Source organism: Mytilus edulis, chromosome 10 (genome assembly GCF_963676685.1).
Source record: "Mytilus edulis chromosome 10, xbMytEdul2.2, whole genome shotgun sequence".
Lineage (NCBI taxonomy): Eukaryota > Metazoa > Mollusca > Bivalvia > Mytilida > Mytilidae > Mytilus > Mytilus edulis.
In genome coordinates, this window is record NC_092353.1 from 45303823 (window position 1) to 45325600 (window position 21778).

The 21778-nt window shown below is 32.7% G+C and overlaps 1 protein-coding gene across 1 annotated transcript in view; it reads right to left on the bottom strand.

Annotated features, from left to right (window-relative positions):
* The window catches only part of LOC139491281 (pyrokinin-1 receptor-like), a 149297-nt gene extending 129250 nt beyond the window's left edge, over positions 1 to 20047 (bottom strand). The window contains exon 1 of the mRNA XM_071278837.1: positions 19465 to 20047. The gene's annotated coding sequence lies outside the window, so the exon portion shown is untranslated. The remainder of the gene's footprint in view (positions 1 to 19464) is intronic.
* Positions 20048 to 21778: the final 1731 nt, after the last annotated feature.

A 21778-nucleotide genomic window follows, 5' to 3' on the forward strand; every position in this document is an offset into this window, starting at 1 on the left:
TGATCTTTGCAATCTGATGAGTGCATGATATTTTTTTCGGACACAATAAGCGTCTCCTGCTATAGGTCATTTCTTGAATCATGTCTTTCACCAGAAAAGATCGTCAATTTCGCACACCTTTATGACGTTATTAACAGAAAGAAGTAGCGCCTGTATCCCTGCTCTATTAAAAGTTTCCAGCACTTTCATAATTGTCATTTTGTAGGTTAGTATAAAAATAATTAATGTTCTGTAAGTAATAATCGTGATTGCCGTATGACTGAGGGAGGGTGACCATCCTTTTAGATTTTAATTTCCCAAATATTTTGTACTGCTTCAGTCCGTTAAAAACTATGAGCTAAAAGATAGAGGTCAAACGAATTGTGATAATGCACTTTGATTGATTGGGAACATATGAACAAAACGATATTCATGTGTGACGTGTGTGCTCATTTCGAAACCCAATTTTGTTGAACGTTAAGTGTTTATCAGTAAAGGTAACGAAAGAGCTACATTTTTAAATGTGTGATGATCCCGGTTTCTTTAAATGAGGTCGAAGTACTAGCTATAACAAGATTTTACCCCTAACAATATTTTTGCAAAATATGGCACGTAATGTGTAATACGCTGTTCTGTCATTCAATCATTTTGAGAAATGATTAAAAAGAAATGTGAAATTCAGTGCTTGTGTGAATTTGAAATAAATAACTCAAATTTAATTTTGATTATTTAAACTCTCCTTTTTTTAATTTAGTAATTATCATACATAAAACCTCATCGGTGTTCAGAGCGTGCAATTGTTTTTTTTTAACATTTCATTCTATAAAAAGATTTCAGATATTTTGTAAAATGCCTTTCAATTTTTTCAGGCATTTTACAAAATGCCTAGAAAAATAAGTCATAATGTATAATGACTGAATCTTGCAGGCATTTTACAAAGTGCCTTAAGTTTTCAGGCATTTTACAAAATGGCTTAATTTAGAAAATGCCTGTAGCATATATATTGATTAGTGTATAAGCAACGTGTATTTAAGTTTATGTGCAAGTAATTGTTTTATTGTTATTCGCTTAATGCTTATTGCGAATATTTTGTGCAAATTCAAAAATGCATAATTCAAATGGATCATATATATATTTGAAAATACTGACAATGTTCCTATATGTGTATTTGTACTAAACATAATAGACAGCAATGACTGCTGCATAGTTGATACTATATCCATTTAAACACCATCTGCTGATATTAAAGGGGCACTAGCTACCCAATACATAAAAAATCGAAAGTATGTTTTTTTTGTGCAGTCATTAATGAAAGTGAAATCGTGAAATAATGACCATGATTCGCTTTTAGCGATCATTATGGTTCAGTTTTGTTTTTAAAAAAAAGCTAAGAAACATTCATGATAAATTATTTACTTACAAGTAAATAATGTTACCCCATTGAGTCCGTATTCATGTGAACTTCAATTTAACCTCTTAGCTAGAGATGGTTAAAGCAAGCATTGTTCGTGTTGAGTTATTTAAAGGAGTGTAAATCATTTGATTGACTGATTCGATCCACAAAATATTATTCTTATACAGGTAAAAACGATAATGAAGATATATTTTTAATCAGACCTAGAAAAATCCAAACACTTATATGACCATCGGAGGTCCCCGGAGGTCAACTCGATAGTTAATTAGATTGCATCTAGATTAAATACACACGAAACGAAGTTACATATTCTTGAGCCCATGTCTGGCAAATTGAAAGAATTCAGGAATGTATAACTACATACAGTGATCTTTAGAATTTTGAAATATAAAGTAACCGAATTGTGTAGTCAATCCTGTCCTTTATATATATTCTTGTGTGTATTTTCTTTAAAATCAAATGCGAAAAATATCTCACTAATTGCAGTAAAGACTAATCAGAAAACATAAAAGATGTGTCAACGAGTAAATTTTGAATCACAAACAAATTGTAACTGTCATTTGATTTTATTGGTTTAATCTGTTTCAAAACGATTTTATATACACTGTACATCTTAATTGCTCCTATGTAGCTATTTATCAACGAAACAACAAACTGTTGTTTTGTTCTATATAAATTAAACTACGTTAACTTTGAAATGTTTTTCTAGTAAATATAAAAACCGTTCATGGAAGTTCCCAAAAGGTTCAAATTAGTATATTTTTTTAATAGTATATGCAATTAAAAGGGAACATCAAAAACTGACATCATTACCAGAAAACGAAAAATACGTAGGACAAAAACATTACATAGGTTACTTAAGGTTGGCTCAAAGCCGATGGAAGACTTCAATGTTCCTGAATGTGATTTTATCGTTTTAATTGTGTTTTTCTGCCGATTTGACAAAAATGTATTATAAATATGAGCCTGAATTGCTTCTCATTGGTTGGTTAATTGACATCAAAATTCCTAGACTTGTTTAACCCACTAACAACCATTTTATTAAAGAATTATATTCAGTAGGTAATTTATTCATCAATTAAACGCTCAAATACCGCTTGCTACAAATAAAGGAAACGGTAGTATGCCAGTGTTGAAAAGGCAAAAATAGATCGCGAGAAAACGATTCCGGGTTAAAAACTCAAACCGAGGGGAAAACATCAACAAGAACAGGAAAACAAACAATGAACAGGAACACTGGACTTCAACTAAAACAAACGTCAACACACATAGAAACGAACTATTTGATAACAACTGCCATATTTCTAATTAGGTTTGTTTCGCCATCAAACGACCGCTAACCACATATAAAGGTTACAGACTGATTTCTGCTATTAGCAATTATATAATAGTCCAGAAAATAGAAGAACTATGCCAAATCTAGATGGTCGTTAATCTTATTGATTATTAGATAATATGTATTGGTTGACATTAACAAATGATGTTAATAGTAAGATAATCAATCTTTAATTTAAATGACAAAATGAGAATATGTAATGTATTAGTTACGTGTATTTGAGTTAGTGATTGACTTTGTGATTGACTAACGTCTGATAACAAACATTTGACGCATATTCAGAAATGTATAATTTAACATTTTAGGGATACTGATGAGGCTGTTATATTTATGTTGTTTACACAAGATGACAGACAAGCACTCGTTGCTAGAGTTATAACCTTAATACACTCTTGCCTATAGGAAATATATCGGGTATGTTTAACTTATAAAAAGCGAATTTGAATATAAAAAATAATTGAAAAAAACGTATATCTATTTATGGAACAGCAATGACTGCTGCTTAGTCGACTTATCTCATACAGTACTCATAAATTGTCATATGCTGATATTAAGAGCATCTGACACGCAACCGTTAAATAAAAATTGTATACTTTTTTCGTGTTAACGTTTGTGTCATTAAATTCGATGCTATGCTCATTGTCTTATATTTCGTAATTTCTCATGTGGAATCATTTTCCTGTAAAATGGACAGTTTGTTCGTTTTGGTTTTTGTTACACCTCTGTCGAAGGATCATTATATATAGTGTTGCAGAGAAGCCATTGGTGAAGATGCACATGCACTCAGACAAGCGACAGTGCTATTTAAGGGCCTTTGTTTATTTTGTTGAATATCTCCATGGAGATTTTTCATTCAAAGTGAGTTTTGAATTTAACTCAAAATTATTGCATAACATATAATTTTTATAAGTCAGTTTCAATAAATTGACAGAGTTGCACGTACTCTCCGTAACAACGTTTAAACAATGCATATGTAAGCAAACGAAAAAGCTTGATCTTACTTGTAATTCCTTTAAATTTGATAATTTGGTACGAATGCCGTTTTCGAATATTATAGGGTTGTAAACACGTTTATCATGCGCAAATCTTAGAATAAAGCTCATATGGTCTTCATTTAAAATATGCTTTGGTCAACGCTTTGTCATCCAAATAAAATCACAAAAAGTACATAGCATATTTGAATGAAGCATTCATGTGAGGAGTTTGCAAATATGGCTTAATGATAAGTCAAGAATAATCAAGGCTACAACACACTCAACAAGTACATTTTCATTTTACATAGTTAGCTGACATATTTAGTTCAAATCGCTTTTTTCGTTCGGAATGAAGGCATTTTTAAGCTTCATCAATCAAATTAACGAGCATGAAAATAAATCGACTCTCTCGTTAGCAAATCAACAATAATATCACGCCACACAGTACTAAGTACTCGACGGTCATACTAATAGCAACTAGGATGACAGTTTCCCCTAAAAAAAAACACCTAATAAAAGAGGAACGAAAGATACCAGAGGGACAGTCAAACTCATAAATCGAAAATAAACTGACAACGCCATGGCAAAAAATGAAAAAAAAACCAGACAAACAACAGTACACATGACACAACATAGAAAACTAAAGAATAAGCAACACGAACCCCACCAAAAACTAGGGTTGATCTCAGGTGCTCCGGAAGGGTAAGCAGATCCTGTTCCACATGTGGCACCCATCGTGTTGCTTAAGGAATTACAAATCCGGTAAATAGTCTAATTCGGTAGGTCACATTCATGAAAGGGAAGGGATTGTAGTAACGACGTAAGGAACATATTCGATATCATTTGTGAAACGGTTATTCCATAACGTTGAACATTCCATTTGTCAGATATTGACCTTCATAATGACCGCAAATTAAATCAAACAAAGGAATGTATAACTAGTTCGAGTTATTTTTTCTAAAACTGAAAAAAAAAGAACCGACTGGTGAGCCTTTTTTTTCTGCAAACAATTTAAATGAAAACATCCTCTGTGTAATTTACAAGGGGTTTTATTAAGATTTGTGTTACCGATATGTGGTTAATCCTTTCCCTTGACTTAGATTTCTACATTCTTCTGTGTTTTTTTTTATCCCAATTAAAAAAATATCTCACTGATGGCCATATAAACTAACCTCAAAACACAAAAGAAGAAGCAACAAGTAAATAAACAAGTTAATCTTCAATCACAAACGGACTGTTACTGTCATTTGCTTTAATTGGGTTAATCTGTTTCAAAACGATTTTATATACACTGTACTTCTAAGGCCGTGTTCACACCAAACGCCATGTACAGTTAACATGTTTACATTTACTTTAATGTAATGTACACTGGTTTCACATTAAATTTGTTCACATCTAAACACCTTGATTAATTACCTGTACATAAGATTTGTTCACACTTTTAAACTACTAGAACACACCCGTGATATCGCGGGTCCGTGACTGAATTAAAGTATTTAACTATGCGCAAGCCTTATTTTGATATTAGTATTGTCATCTGATAAAGTCATGCCGATTATAAGATACGCAGTTTTCTCTGCTTTCAAATCTTTCTGTTTGAATCCGTTGAACTGGAACTTATCAATTATTGGTAGTATTAATTAGTTGGAAAACAAAAGGTCCTGGAATGGAATATTTTTTAATCAACAGCATTGTCCTATATTAGTTATAAAGTTGAATTCTTTGATTCGCTGTTTTACGTCATGCCCACTAACAAATTGAAAACTGTACCTATACGCCTTATTTTAGTCCAGATTTTTAGTATTCGTATTGTTATCTTAGAAAGTTTTACTGATTAAAATGCTACAATAGGTAACAATTTGACAATCTAGTAGTGTCAACCCTGTGAATATGACCCGTGTATATAGCATATTAATCCTGAATACACCGTTTGGTGGTGCGCCTGTCAGATGCGGAACGTACAAATAAGGTAATAGGTAACAGGTGAAAATACTATTGGTATCGGTATCGGACTCAACCCGGAACTTCTTAATTATTGGCAATTTTAATTACGTGGAAAACAAAATGGCCTGGAGTGGTGTAATTTTTAATCTACACCTTTGTACTATATTAGTTATATATACAGTTGAATTCTTTGATTCGTCGTTTTTACGTGATGACGGCTGACAAATTGGACCTCGTAATTTTAGTATTATAGATATGTCATTTAAGTGTTCATTACGTAGAACTGAATGCAAATTTTTCGGACAACTTTTCAATCAGTCGGGGAACGACCATTTGACTTAAAAAAAGGGGGGGGATGGATTATTCCTTGAAAAATATTATGACCCCCAATTTGATTAAAAAAAATATTATGGTCATACAGATGAACAAAAATTATTTTCCCAGTTTCCCAAATCATTATAGAGTTAAATATTTAAAAAAAAAAGATTGCTAGCATCGAAAAGACTGAATAAAAACGTTCGCGCGAAAAAAAATTCTGACTCGATCACAAAAAAATATAACCACCTCCTTTTTTTAACTTAGTGGTTGGTCCATTAAAAAAGCAATTTACTAAAGATGCTTTATTGCGCATAAGAAAACGCAGGCTGCAGCCGCGTGCTTACAGACGAATAAAAAGGATTGAGATGTTATGAAGGATCACTACAACATTTCTTACTTTTCTGTTCCGTTATAATGGTATTTCTTCTCTAAGGGGTATTTAGCAATAGGAGGGGGTCTTGTTTTTTTTTTTTTTTTTATTATTTCTAAGTATATTTTAATAGACTGAGATACAAGACAAACAATACAATTTACCTTACTCATTTTTACTAACGCATGTGTGAGTGAATCGTTGTTTAAGAAAAGACAAGTAGCAAATATATCCGTGTACGACCAGTCGATTCGGGAAGACCTTGTCAAATGAATTATGTGTTAGACAATGATGATTCTTTTAGTCTTGATAAGGGGCTAATAAAGCTACCTAAAGTTTTTTCTATAACAAATTAATATATTTTAGTCAAAGTTTAGACAAATATTACTGTAAATTGTTATAAATATCATTTTTTTTCAAAAATCGTTTCTTCCTTAAATATACATGGTAAAATTTATGTTCTAAATGCCTATTTTTATGTACACTTAACCTACACAAGGCCTACCTTGACTATCGACTGAATGTAGACTAAACATGATTTACGCTCCATGTAAACATTTAGTTTTATCAATGGGAACGTAATTGTGTTTAGTTTACGTGTGAGTTACACTAACACAACATCGAGTTTAGGTCAATGTGAATACGGCCTTAGATTCTTCCCATGTGTCTATAGATCAACAAGACAACAAACTCTTTAGTTTTGTTCTATTTTGATTGGCCCATCGCTCACTTTGAATGTTTTTTCCACTTGCATGAAATAAGTCTTAAATATTTAAACATACATGAAAGTTTCCCATAGGTTCATATTAGTTATATCTTATATAATTAGTATAATTTATACAATAAAAAAGGAACATTAAAATTCACCAGAATCAGAACAACAAATAACACCATGACAGAAAAACGAAAAATACAATAGAAAAAACATTTATTATACCTTACTTAAGATTGATCAAAAGCCGATGGTAAACTCAGATGTTCCTGAATGTGATTTTATCGTTTTTATTGTGTGTATTTTCTTTACTGATTTGTCACAACTCTTATATAAAAGTAAATCATAATTGCTCCTCATGGGTTGTTTAATCGCCATCTAAATTCTTAGGCTTGGTTTATAAATATTCAAATGCAATACGGTGCACGTAAAAAAAAACCCAGAGTGTGCCCTTTTGGGAAACCTGCTGACTTGGTTTAAAAAGTAGTTAGTTAGAAAATATGGCCTAAAGCTTTCTCGCGGCCTATATTTTTCCATTGTGTGTCTTCGTACTTGTTGACTTGCCTTGTTGTTGTTTAGTCCTCTATCTTCTTATTTTACAATTTCAAATTCAAAGCTGTATCTTTGTTATTCTTTTCATTTATATATATATTCAATGTTATTCCTGAACAATGAAGACTAAATGAATAGTAATGAAGTACATGTTTACCAAATATGATTTAAAATCTAAATATACCAAGCATCAATTAGCTTTGTTTCGCAATCAAACGACCGCTAACCACATATAAAGGTTACAGACTGACTACTGCTATTAGCAATTATATAATAGTCCAGAAAATAGAAGAACTAAGCCAAATATGGATGATCGTTCATCTTAACTATCATTAAATAATATTTATTGGTGGACACCAACAAAAGAAGTTAATAGCAAGATAATCAATCTTTAATTTAAATGACAAAATGAGAATATGTAATGTATTAGTGAAGTGTATTTGGGTTAGTGATTGACTTTGTGATTGACTAACGTCTGATAACAAACATTTGACGCATATTCAGAAATGTATAATTTAACAATTGAGGGATACTGATGAGGCTGTTATATTAATGTTGTGTACACAAGATGACAAACAAGCACTCGTTGCTAGAGTTATAACCTTAATACACTCTTGCCTATAGGAAACATATCGGGTATGTTTAACTTATAAACAGCGAATTTGAATATAATAAAAAAAAATGTATATCTATTAATAGAACAGCAATGACTGCTGCTTTGTCGACTAATCTCTTCCAATTCTCATAAAATGTCATCTGTTGATATTAAGAGCATCTGACACGCGTATGCTTTTTTCGTGTTAACGTTTGTGTCATTAATATCGATGCTATGCTCATTGTCTTATATTTCGTCATTTCTAATGTGGAATCATTTTCCTGTAAAATGGACAGTTTGTTCGTTTTTGGTTCCTTTACACCTCTATCTGTCGAAGGATCATAATATATAATGTTGGAGAGAAGCCATTGGTGAATATGCACATACACTCAGATAAGCGACATAGCTCTTTAAGGGCCTTTGTTTATTTTGTTGAATGTCTTCATGGAGATTTTTCATCCAAAGTAAGTTTTGAATTTAACTCAAAATTATTGCATAACATATAATTTTTATAAGTCAGTTTCTTTAAATTGACAGAGTTGCACGTGCTCTCCGTAACAACATTTAAACAATTCATATGTAAGCAAACGAAAAAGCTTGATCTTACTTGTAATTCAATTACCTTTAAATTTGATAATTTGAAGCGAATGCCATTTTGTAATATTATAGGGTTGTAAATAAACTCATCATAGATACCAGGACTAAATTTAGTATATACGCCAGACGCGCGTATCGTCTACAAAAGACTCATCAGTGACGCTCGAATCCAAAAAAGTTAAAAAGGCCAAATAAATTACGAAGTTGAAGAGCATTGAGGACCAAAATGCCTAAAAGTTTTGCCAAATACAGCTAAGGTAATCTATGCCTGAGGTAGAAAAGCCTTAGTTTTTCAAAAAAATCTTAAAGTTGTAAACAGTTAATTTATAAATATCACCATATCAATGACAATTTATGTCAGCACAAACAGTGCTGACTACTGGACTTGTGATACCCTCGGGGAAATAAATCTCCACCAGCAGTGGCATCGACCCAGTGGTTGTAACTAAACTCATCATAGATACCAGGACTAAATTTAGTATATACGCCAGACGCGCGAAACGTTTATCATGCCCAATTCTTAGAATAAAGCTCATAAGTCTTCATATAAAATATGCTTTGGTCAACGTTTTGACATCCAAATAAAATCACAAGAAGTACATAGCATATTTGAATGAAGCATTCATGTGAGGAGTTTGTAAATATGGCTTAATGATTAGTCAAAGAATAATCAAGGCTACAACACACTCAACAAGTACATTTTCATCCCATAGTTAACTGACAAATTTAGTTTAAATCGATTTTTTTGTTCGGAATGAAGACATTTTTAAGCTTCAGTCAATCCAATTAACGAGCATGAAAATAAATCGACATTTTCGTCAGCAAATCAACACCAATGTCACGCCACACAGCACTAAGTACTCTATGGTCATACATATCTAATAGCAACTATGATTACAGTTTTCCCTAAAAAAAATTAAACACCTAATAAAAGAGGGACGAAAGATACCAGAGGGACAGTCAAACTCATAAATCGAATATAAACTGACAATGCCATGGCCAAAAATGAAAAAGACAAACAGAAAAACAACAGTACACATGACACAACATAGAAAACTAAAGAATAAGCAACACGAACCCCACTAAAAAATAGGGTTGATCTCAGGTCCTCCGGAAGGGTAAGCAGATCCTGCTCCACATATGACACCCGTCGTGTTGCTTAAGTGATAACAAATCCTGTAAATAGTCTAATTCGGTAGGTCACATTCATGAAAGGGAAGGGATTGTAGTTACGACGTAAGAAACATATCCGATATCATTTGTAAAACGGTTATTCCATAACGGTGAACATTCGATTTGTCAGAAATTGACCTTCATAATGACCGCAAAATAAATCAAACCAAAGAATGTATAACTAGTTCGAGTGATTTTTCAAACTGAAAAAAAAAGAACCGACTGGTGAGCATGAGTTTGCTGCAAACAATTTAGATAAAAACAACCTCTGTGTAATTTACAAGGGGTTTTCTTAAGATTTGTGTTACCGATAAGTGGTTAATCCTTTCCCCTGACTTAGATTTTTACATTCTTATGTGTTTTTTTCTTTAAGTCCCAATTAAAAAAATATCTCCCTGATGGCCATATAAACTAACCTCAAAACACAAAATAAGAAGCACCAAGTAAATAAACAAGTTAATCTTCAATCACAAACGGACTGTTACTCATTTGCTTTAATTGGTTTAATCTGTTTCAAAACGATTTTATATGCCCTGTACATCTAAATTCCTTCTATGTGGCTATAGATCATCACAACTACAAACTCTATAGTTTAGTTCTATTCTAATGGAACAATCGCCCATTTTGAATGGTTTTTCTACTTGCATGCAATAAATTTTAAATATTAAAACATATATGAAAGTTTCAAATAGATTTATATTAGTCATATCTTATATTAATACTAAAATTGAGAATGGAAATAGGGAATGTGTCAAAGCGACAACAACTCGACCATAGAGCAGACAACAGCCGAAAGCCACCAATGGGTCTTCAATGTAATGAGAAACTTCCGCACTTGAGGCGTCCTTCATCTGTCCCCTAAACAAATATGCATACTAGTTCAGTGATAATGGACGCCATACTAAACTTCGAATTATATACATTAAAAAGGGAATATTAAAAGTAACCAGTAGGAGAGCAACAACTAACACTATGACCATAAAACGAAAAAAAAAAACCGATGGAAAAAACATTTATTATACCTTCCTTAAGATTGATCAAAAGCCGATGGTAAATTCGGATGTTCCTGAATGGGATTTTATCGTTTTTATTGTGTGTATTTTTTTTACCGATTTGTCACAAACCCTTGCATAAAAGTAAGTCATGATTGCTTCTCATTGGTTGGTTAATCGCCATCTAAATTCTTAGACTTGGTTGATAAACACTAACAACCATTTGTTATAGAATAGTATTCATTAGGCCATTAGTTCATCAATTCAACACTCAAAAAAGGCTTGCTACATATAAAGGCTACAGTATTATACTGGTGAACATATTAAACCGAGGAAACACATCAACTATAGAAAGAAAATAAACGTTCAACGGGAACACTGAAGTGCAACAATCAAACGCCAACATACATAGAAACGAACTATTTGATAACAACTGTCATATTTCTGACTTAGTACAGGACATTTTAAGAAAAAAATGTAGGGTTGAACGTGGTCTAATTGCTAGCGAAACCCTCTGATTTATGACGATGCTACACCTTAAAAAATCAAGCAGTTTGCTTTCAATGTGTAAAATTGAGAAAGTAAATGGGGAATGTGTCAAAGCGACAACAACCCGACCATAGAGCAGACAACAGCCGATGGCCACCAATGGGTCTTCAATGTAGCGAAAAAACTCCCGCACCGGAGGCGTCCTTCAGCTGGCACCTTAAAAAATGTATACTAGTACAGTGATAATGGACGTCATACTAAACTCCGAATTATACACAAGAACCTAAAATTAATATTCATACAAGACTAACAAGGCCAGAGGCTCCGGACTTGGGACAGGCGCACAATTCCGGCGGGGTTAAACATGTTTATGAGATCTCAAACTTCCCCCTATACCTCTAGCCAATGTAAAAAAGTAAACGCATAACATTACGCACATTAAAATTCAGTTCAGGAGAAGTCCGAGTCCGATGTCAGAAGATGTAACAAAAGAAAATAAATAAAATGACAATAATACATAAATAACAACAGACTACTAGCAGTTAACTGACATGCCAGCTCAAGACCTCAATTAAACTGATTGAAAGATTATGTCTTCATCATATGAATATCAGGCATAATCCCTCCCGTTAGGGGTTTAGTATCATACTATCATAAAATATATGAGAAGAACATAACCCGTGTCATGCCAACAACTGTTTTTTTTTTAAATACATGTGTTTAGTTCCGATGCACCCTAGAAGTGAATCAATATTAAAGCCAAAATATGCAATTTTTAATGACCTGACAACAGTATCGTAACTATATCCCTTCTTCATAAGTCTGTTTAAAGGTTTTGTAAGCTTATGAGGTGAATACTGACATTTTTGTGCTTTGTAAAGAATATTACCATAAACTCATCGTTCATCTTTATTATCAGTAGATTTTATTTATAGGTTGACACCAACAAAAGAAGTTAATAGAAAGACAATCAATCTTTAATCTAAATGATAAAATGAGAATATGTTATGTATTAGTAACGTATATTTGGGTTAGTGATTGACTTTGTGTTTGACTAACGTCGGAGTGAAAATATTTGACGCATATTCAGAAATGCATAATTCAACATTTGAAGGATTCTGATGAGGCTGCTGTATTTATGTTGTGCACACAAGATGATAGACAAGCACTCGTTGCTAGAGTTATAACCTTAGTACTGTCTTGCCAATAGGAAATGTGTCGGTTAGGTTAAACTTCAGAATAGCGAATCTAAATATAACCAACAAAAATTAACATCACAACTACAAACTCTATAGTTTAGTTCTATTCTAATGGAACAATCGCCCATTTTGAATGGTTTTTCTACTTGCATGCAATAAATTTTAAATATTAAAACATATATGAAAGTTTCAAATAGATTTATATTAGTCATATCTTATATTAATACTAAAATTGAGAATGGAAATAGGGAATGTATGAAAGCGACAACAACTCGACCATAGAGCAGACAACAGCCGAAGGCCACCAATGGGTCTTCAATGTAATGAGAAACTTCCGCACTTGAGGCGTCCTTCATCTGTCCCCTAAACAAATATGCATACTAGTTCAGTGATAATGGACGCCATACTAAACTCCGAATAATATACATTTAAAGGGGAATATTAAAAGTAACCAGTAGGAGAGCAACAACTAACACTATGACCATAAAACGAGAAAAAAACCGATGGAAAAAACATTTATTATACCTTCCTTAAGATTGATCAAAAGCCGATGGTAAATTCGGATGTTCCTGAATGGGATTTTATCGTTTTTATTGTGTGTATTTTTTTTACCGATTTGTCACAAACCCTTGCATAAAAGTAAGTCATGATTGCTTCTCATTGGTTGGTTAATCGCCATCTAAATTCTTAGACTTGGTTGATAAACACTAACAACCATGTGTTATAGAATAGTATTCATTAGGCCATTAGTTCATCAATTCAACACTCAAATAAGGCTTGCTACATATAAAGGCAACAGTATTATACTGGTGAACATATTAAACCGAGGAAACACATCAACTATAGAAAGAAAACAAACGTTCAACGGGAACACTGAAGTGCAACAATCAAACGCCAACATACATAGAAACGAACTATTTGATAACAACTGTCATATTTCTGACTTAGTACAGGACATTTTAAGAAAAAAATGTAGGGTTGAACGTGGTCTAATTGCTAGCGAAACCTTCTGATTTATGACGATGCTACACCTTAAAAAATCAAGCAGTTTGCTTTCAATGTGTAAAATTGAGAAAGTAAATGGGGAATGTGTCAAAGCGACAACAACCCGACCATAGAGCAGACAACAGCCGATGGCCACAAATGGGTCTTCAATGTAGCGAAAAAACTCCCGCACCGGAGGCGTCCTTCAGCTGGCACCTTAAAAATGTATACTAGTACAGTGATAATGGACGTCATACTAAACTCCGAATTATACACAAGAACCTAAAATTAATATTCATACAAGACTAACAAGGCCAGAGGCTCCGGACTTGGGACAGGCGCACAATTCCGGCGGGTTAAACATGTTTATGAGATCTCAAACTTCCCCCTATACCTCTAGCCAATGTAAAAAAGTAAACGCATAACATTACGCACATTAAAATTCAGTTCAGGAGAAGTCCGGGTCCGATGTCAGAAGATGTAACAAAAGAAAATAAATAAAATGACAATAATACATAAATAACAACGTGTATTTGGGTTAGTGATTGACTTTGTGTTTGACTAACGTCGGAGTGAAAACATTTGACGCATATTCAGAAATGCATAATTCAACATTTGAAGGATTCTGATGAGGCTGCTGTATTTATGTTGTGCACACAAGATGATAGACAAGCACTCGTTGCTAGAGTTATAACCTTAGTACTGTCTTGCCAATAGGAAATGTGTCGGTTAGGTTAAACTTCAGAATAGCGAATCTAAATATAACCAACAAAAATTAACATCAGTTTATAGAACGGTATTGACTGCTGTATATTAAGGTAATCTTATACATAATGCTTCTAAATATTATACGCTAACATTAATTTCTATACTTTTTTTCTTGGTCTTTTTTCCCGTTATGTGTCATATTATCATACCCTTCCAAAGCACCGGAGATCACACCAAGTTTTTGGTGGGGTTCGTGTTGCTTAGTCTTTAGTTTTCTATGTTGTGTTTTCTGTACTATTATATGTCGGTTTGTCTTTTTGTTTTTTGCCATGGCGTTGTCAGTTTATTTTCTATCTATGAGTTTGACTATCCCTCTGGTATCTTTCGTCCCTCTTTAATCAACTTTATGATCTTAAAGGTACACCTTTCTAGCTGCTGAAACACTTCCCAGTAAAAATAGACAGTGTTTTAAATTACAGAATTATTCAAGGTTAGAGGAGAGTTGGAGACACATATAAACCCCGCCACATTCGAATCATATACCGGAATGTGCCTGTAATTCAGTGTTTATTGTTGATTGTTTTTGTTATATATCGGGCCGTTGGATTTAATGTTTGCAGTGTTTGACATTTCGTCATGTCAAACCATGTGACGCTGACTACACAGTGCGAGTTTGTGCATTGGTCAAGAGCTTACGGTGACCAATAATTACTTAAAACTGCTTAATTTCGACTGGTTATTGAATTACTGTTGGATAGTTGTCTCATTGACAATCGTAATACATCTCCTACTTCTATATTAAAGTCTCTAGATCTCGTACAGTAATGGAACTATTTTATGGTCAAATGGTTTTTTTTATAAACTGAGTAGGTTAACGAAGTTCATCTGACGTGACCTCACTATTGTATTTGGCAAACACAGTAATATGGCTTTTTGTCAGTTTTGATCTGGGCGTTGAAGACGAGTCTTTTTCAGACGAAACGCGCATCTGGAATATCAAATAACAATCCTGGTACCTTTGATGGCTATATATTGAAATAGAACGATTTGGACAACAGAGTCAAGTATCTATTTCAGTTGAATTTCGTTAAAAATTCAGTTTTAATCTTATGAAGGATCTTTAGTGTTTTCTAAACGGTATTTTTTCGTAAAAATATTTGACTTAGCTCTCGTCTTGATGTATTCTTATACAGTAAGGAAAACTTTAAATAAATTACAAAGTTAATGTATTGTTAACTAGTTCGCGTCCTGAATATGCATGAGATATTGCTTCTTGATGTTTATCTATTTAAAAATCGTGTAATCAACAATAAATGAATAAACAAATTAGGAAATGTGGTACCAATATGAAAAAAATATCCAATAGATCTATCTCGAGTCTAAAAGCAAATTTGATTCACCACCAATAATGAAAAAAAAACATACCATTAATCTATGAATCAGCAAAAATGATTAATGGTCCCGATATGACAAAACGTAAACAATCAAACGAGGCAACCAGGGTCTAACATGTTTGTCAAGACCTGATGTTCCCAAAAAATGTGCACTAAAAACAAATTTCGTAAGCATCATCTAAGTAACATTGTGACTCGGTGGCACAGTGACTCTAAGTAGTCGATCTACTGCATCACTAACCTGTCAACGTTAAGGTTTTAATTGTCACAAATTGTACTTGAAAGATATCGATGCCCACTAAACTACTGTAATATGTGTGTGGTTTTTTTATTGGTTTGAATCCTTAAATATATTGCAACGGACACCGCGTAGTGGACCAGTAAAGAAATATATATACCCTGATCTTTCATAGCCATCTGGACATAGAAAAATATCCATCAATTTGTTACAAGAGTGTATCTCATTTGTAATGTATAAATATGACTTAGTGTTCAAACTGTCCTTTATGCATATAATTTGAACATTGAGATCTCAAATTGACATTTATTTTTGCTGGATCACATATTGAGAACGTAATTCATTATTTGGTTTAATTGATGTGCCATCGTATGGCATGGATTGCTTATCTGCGAAAGTGTGTCTATTCTTAATCAAAAAGACAACATATAAAGAGATTACTGTATTTCTAAGAAGCAATTAACAAATTATAAATAGAATAAAATAACTAAATAAATGCACTTTATTTGATAAAATTTCTCAAACAAACGACTAATATCGTTATAGAAATTATGACTTTAAAGAAAAGGTTTGATTTGCAGATAAACATAATTTGATATATATAACGACGACGACGGACGCATGTGATGAGTAAAGCTCAATTGGCCCGTTGTAATAGAACAACTTAATAGCAAACCGCAAAAAAACATACTAAAATGTGACCCGCAAAATATCTAAAGGAAATAGATGTAAAAATATAATAAAATGTTAACCCGCATATATTCATGCTAATTTAATGATATTCCATGCATATACATTGTAGGTTGAATGAACTGGCCGTGTTAATATGCTAATTCGAAATTAATCTTATTTGATATACAGTAATACACATGTCACTATAATAAATAATATACTAAGTATTATTGCTATTGTATTTCTTTTATTGAATAACACCTTTTCCGTATAAAGCATATTTTACAGGATTTGTTTTAACAGTTACTGTAGTCTAGTATACCTAGAAAAGCCAATCTCATCATCACTAGTATCAACGTGGTAATCGTAACAGCAATTACGATCATCCCAATATGGCGGACATAAATTAAGGGAAGGCTAATTCTCCACTTTAACAGCTTATTTTCATATTTGTTTTATATCAAGAAAAATCTTAATAAGCATTACCATTAAATGTGTTTTTCCTAAATGATAGACAAACAACCAGAAGAACGAAAATCGAGATTCAAAAAATTATCACGAGGTCATTGTTTGACATTCAATCCCATGCTATTAAATAAGATTTAGAAGTCGATGTAAATATATGGACAGTTACCATGTCCGACTTTCTTCCGATCCCCACCTTTGTCTGATGTGATAAATACCAATGTCCGTGTTGTTAACAATATAACGGAATAATTTCAACGTATATTACGTATCTCTATACAGCAATATCCGTTCAATGGTCATCTAGATCGGCCTTGTAAGGGTTGAAAAGATTAAATACACAGAAATTGTGATTTGCTGACTTATCTAACGAGGAACAAATGAACAACAAGTGCTCCCAATAACTGAATAAACCATTTACTTTATTGTTGTCATCATTTTATATTTGATAAGGCCACTATACAAATTAACTTAGATTTATAAAGGTTATACCAATATAAACATGATATAAGGAAGACAATTAATTTGTTACTGGATTTTCTGGTTTCTTATCTGACATGTTATATAGTTTCCAAATCTTGATATCTGCAAGAGATCTTAATCTAAAGCAAGAGGGCAGATATCTATCGAGGGATAATAACAAATTAAGTCAGATATCAATCAATGGTTAATAACGGGACAAATAAAAAAAAAGTATCAGGATTAAATATGTTGTAGTTTATTGATGTGCTGTCCAACTTGATTCTAAAATATTGTTGGTGAACTTGTCCATACAATTTTGTCCAACTTTATATAAAACTAGACAAAGTGATGCCCCCTCACTCCACTCTGAAGTAACTGTATTATTACAAAGTCAATGTAGGACTTTATTTGAGATATCTTTGGGTCTTGTAACATAATAGATGCCCCGCAGATGCAAAGTATTATTTTAAAATACACAAAATTGAGCACGGGAGCACATACATGTATAGGAACTACATGTATAACATTTAACTGTTTATACCCCAAAAATGACAAAGTTTAACTATCTCAATCCCAAAAGAGAAAATCTTAATAAGAAATCAAAACCCTGACCACACGCACATCTTTAATATATGTACAATCTATCTAGAAATGTGATAACTTCCTAGCATTCAAACTGTAGGAGACGTTTATAGGAAACACTCTGATTATGCAAGTAAATACTCCAAAAATTGACAAAGTTCAACTATCTCAACTATCCCCAAAAAGAGCAAATATTAATAAAAAAACAAAACCCTGACAACATGCACATCTTCAATATATGCACAAACAGACAGTAAAGCGAAAAATTCCTATGATTAAATATGTAGGAGGCGTCATGCGGAATAAATATAAACCTAGCTTAAATATATATGTTTAAACTAAACTAATTATATACATATAATGAGACGGACGGACGGAAGGAAGAAAGGACGGACGGACAGGGTTAGAACAATATCCTCCCCCTCCCCCCTAAAAAAACAACTTTGAGTTGCGAGGCATAACAATAAGATGTAATGTGATTGCCAATGAGATAACTTTTAAAATGACCAAATGACACAAACATTAACAGCTATTATTATAGTTCACCGTATGGCCTTCAACAATGAGCAAAGCCCATATTCAAAATCTCAAACGAGAAAACTAACGGCCTAATTAATGTACAAAGAAATGAACGAAAAACAAACATATAACACAGCAAAGAAATAAAAACCACTGAATCAAAGACTCCTGACTTTGGATAGGCACACACCTGCACAATGTGGCGGGGTTAAACATGTTAGAGGGATCCCAGCCCTCCCCTAACCTGAAACAGAGGCGTGACAGTACAACATAAGAATGATCTATAAAAATCAGTTGAAAAAGGTTTAACTCCTCAAATGGATATACATAGAAATACATCTAACACAGAGAGGACGTGGCCGGGTACTTGTACATCCCAACAACAAAAATGCACTTAGTGCGGATCTGAGAGTACTCGCAATTACTGACAGCTAGTTCTAAGCCAATATCAATTAATAAAAAAAATCATGCAGTTATGAATGAATTATCAATCAGTACACATCCAACATCCAATGGGTTTAGTGTAAAGACGTCATAATAGTCAAATAATAGAATCTGAGCTAAAATGAACAACTTAAGCATTTTTTTTAAATAGTTTGGTGCAATTCATTGTCCTTTAGATAAACGATTTTTGATTGGTGTGGACTAGAGTGTGACATTAAAAAAAAATTATCACCCGCTCAGCCATGTAATAGAGTAAATTTACACCTTCGTATTAACCAATCAATATATATGGCATTTTAACGTGAAGTATAATAAATTAAAATATTAACCATCATAGATAATGTATACTCACCGATCAATTATAACATATCTTTAAGCTCAACAGATGTCTATGTTTAACGACCATGGTTAATTATCATTTGTTACTACAATACAAAAGGCAGAGACAGTTTGTAAGTTTCTCTGTAAACTTTTAGTTTCCTAATACAATGAAATTTTCTCGTCTCTGATCACAGATGTGTGTTATCGTTCGATTTAACTACGATAAGAGTGCAATCCATTCACTTTACCTCCTATAAAAATATAAATGCCATTATTTACTATGGATACACCTCTCAAATAAATGTTATTTGTTCTACAAATATTGCTCAACAATGTTGATGTGTGCGTTGTTTTGGTATAATTTGGTCGTTCCATTGCAATTACTTCACACTAGATAAATAAAAACTTGCAACATCAACTTGATGAATTCCTTGACAATATCACAACAAATAACGGGTTAATTTTCTATTTTGTTTTAATCAAAAGTTAATTAGCGTGTTTTCAGCAATTGCGCTGTCGTTTTCTCATATCAAAGTCAATCTCCCTTGCATTTTTCGATGTCTTTAAGTTGTTTACGAACAATCAAGCACTACTTAAGATGGGCAATCTGTTGCAAGAAATTATTCAAGCTACAATTGATTTAGTAAAAAACTTTCTACAATTTGCAATTCATAGTACATGTTATTTCACTCAATATCTACTATTTATAAGTAAGTAACGTATATGTCTGTTATTTAATAAATGTATATTTATCTGTTATGACAGTTTTATTGGCATTATGAGTATCTGATGTAGAGATCAAAAGAGTCTGCAGTAAAAATGTTTATTTGAAAGTTCAATAAAGGCGGATTATGGTGGTACCAAACACCTTAACTAAAATCATGTGGCTCGTTTGATTTATAATAAGATGTTTACAAAATACATACTTTGACCTGTTGACAAAAACTTAAAAAAATAAAGAAACTTGAACCACCCACTTTATAAGAAAAATTTCATAGGATATATAGAAGTTTGACAAACACTAATGTTGATCATTGAGAAGCTTAATATTTCCTTACAATTGAATTTGATGCAAACGTTCAGTTGATTTTACAGAGTTATCTCCCTGTAGTGTACCACCTAATTTCTGAATAGTTTTTTTTCTGGATCTTACGCACTTTTCTAGATCCATCATGTATGTACGTTTAACGCTGAATTTTCATGTAAATAACAAAAACAAATACAGACATACGACACAACAACACAAATACCCCACATTCTAGGAAAACAACAAACTTACATAATATAATACCAAAATCAACCATACGAGACTTGTGTCTTCTTTACATTAGAGGGTTGAAACCTTATTTTTGATTAAAATGTGTTGATTTTATATTCAATTAATTAAAACTTTTCTTATTAATTATGTCGCTGCTAATGCATAGGCTATCCTTTCTTGACTGACTTATATTGACTGCGTTATAGGGATCGAAAATGACACGTATCTATAAAAATCTTGCAACTGCTACAACTGTTGAAGATTTATATAAAGTTAAGTACATGTGTTGTTGTTTGTTTTATGTATTTCTGCAATCAGAAAGGAATACATTGTACTTGGTCCCTATCGCAGTATCAATCACTTGATGGTTATACGTTATCGCTAAAATAAACATAAACATTGCCAGTTACTATAAAAAAGATTAGAAATCCCATCGGTTGAACATTTACAGATATAATTTCGATCATCGCCATGCGATACTTTTATAGAATACCTCTTTTAATTATCGGCGAATTAGCAGTATTCCCTCCGATTTAATTGTACATTCTTGAGATTTTGGTGATCTATTCAAGTGATTTCTCTCAGCACCGGAAACCGATGGCTGACTGAGGTATAGAAATGGTCATCTCTTGGTCGACCCACATATGTACTTTACAAAACTTACCGATTGTACTAAATGTTAATTTAGTCTCGTCCTGAACATACATGAAATATTTGCTACTGCACATAAAGCAAACAACAACCAATCGATTAATCATCTCCCAATACCGCGAAATCAATCAACATAGTTCACTGGGCAACGCCGAAAGTCACAGTATTGTAATGAATTGAAACGTCTGATTTTTACAATAAATTTCTCTACCAAAATAAATTAACTCTGTTCATCATGTGTATCTCCTTGATCTGTACTTATAGCATCTCTCTTCTCTCTAAGAATTGTTTGGCGATAAAAATAAATGCTTGTTTTGAGTATCAACCTTCGATGAGAAATGAAGTGTATGCGTGTATGGTTTTTGAAAACTGAATGCTGTATATGGCGATGGATAACTAACTAGAAGGGGGATGAAAAGTGGATGGTTTTTGGATA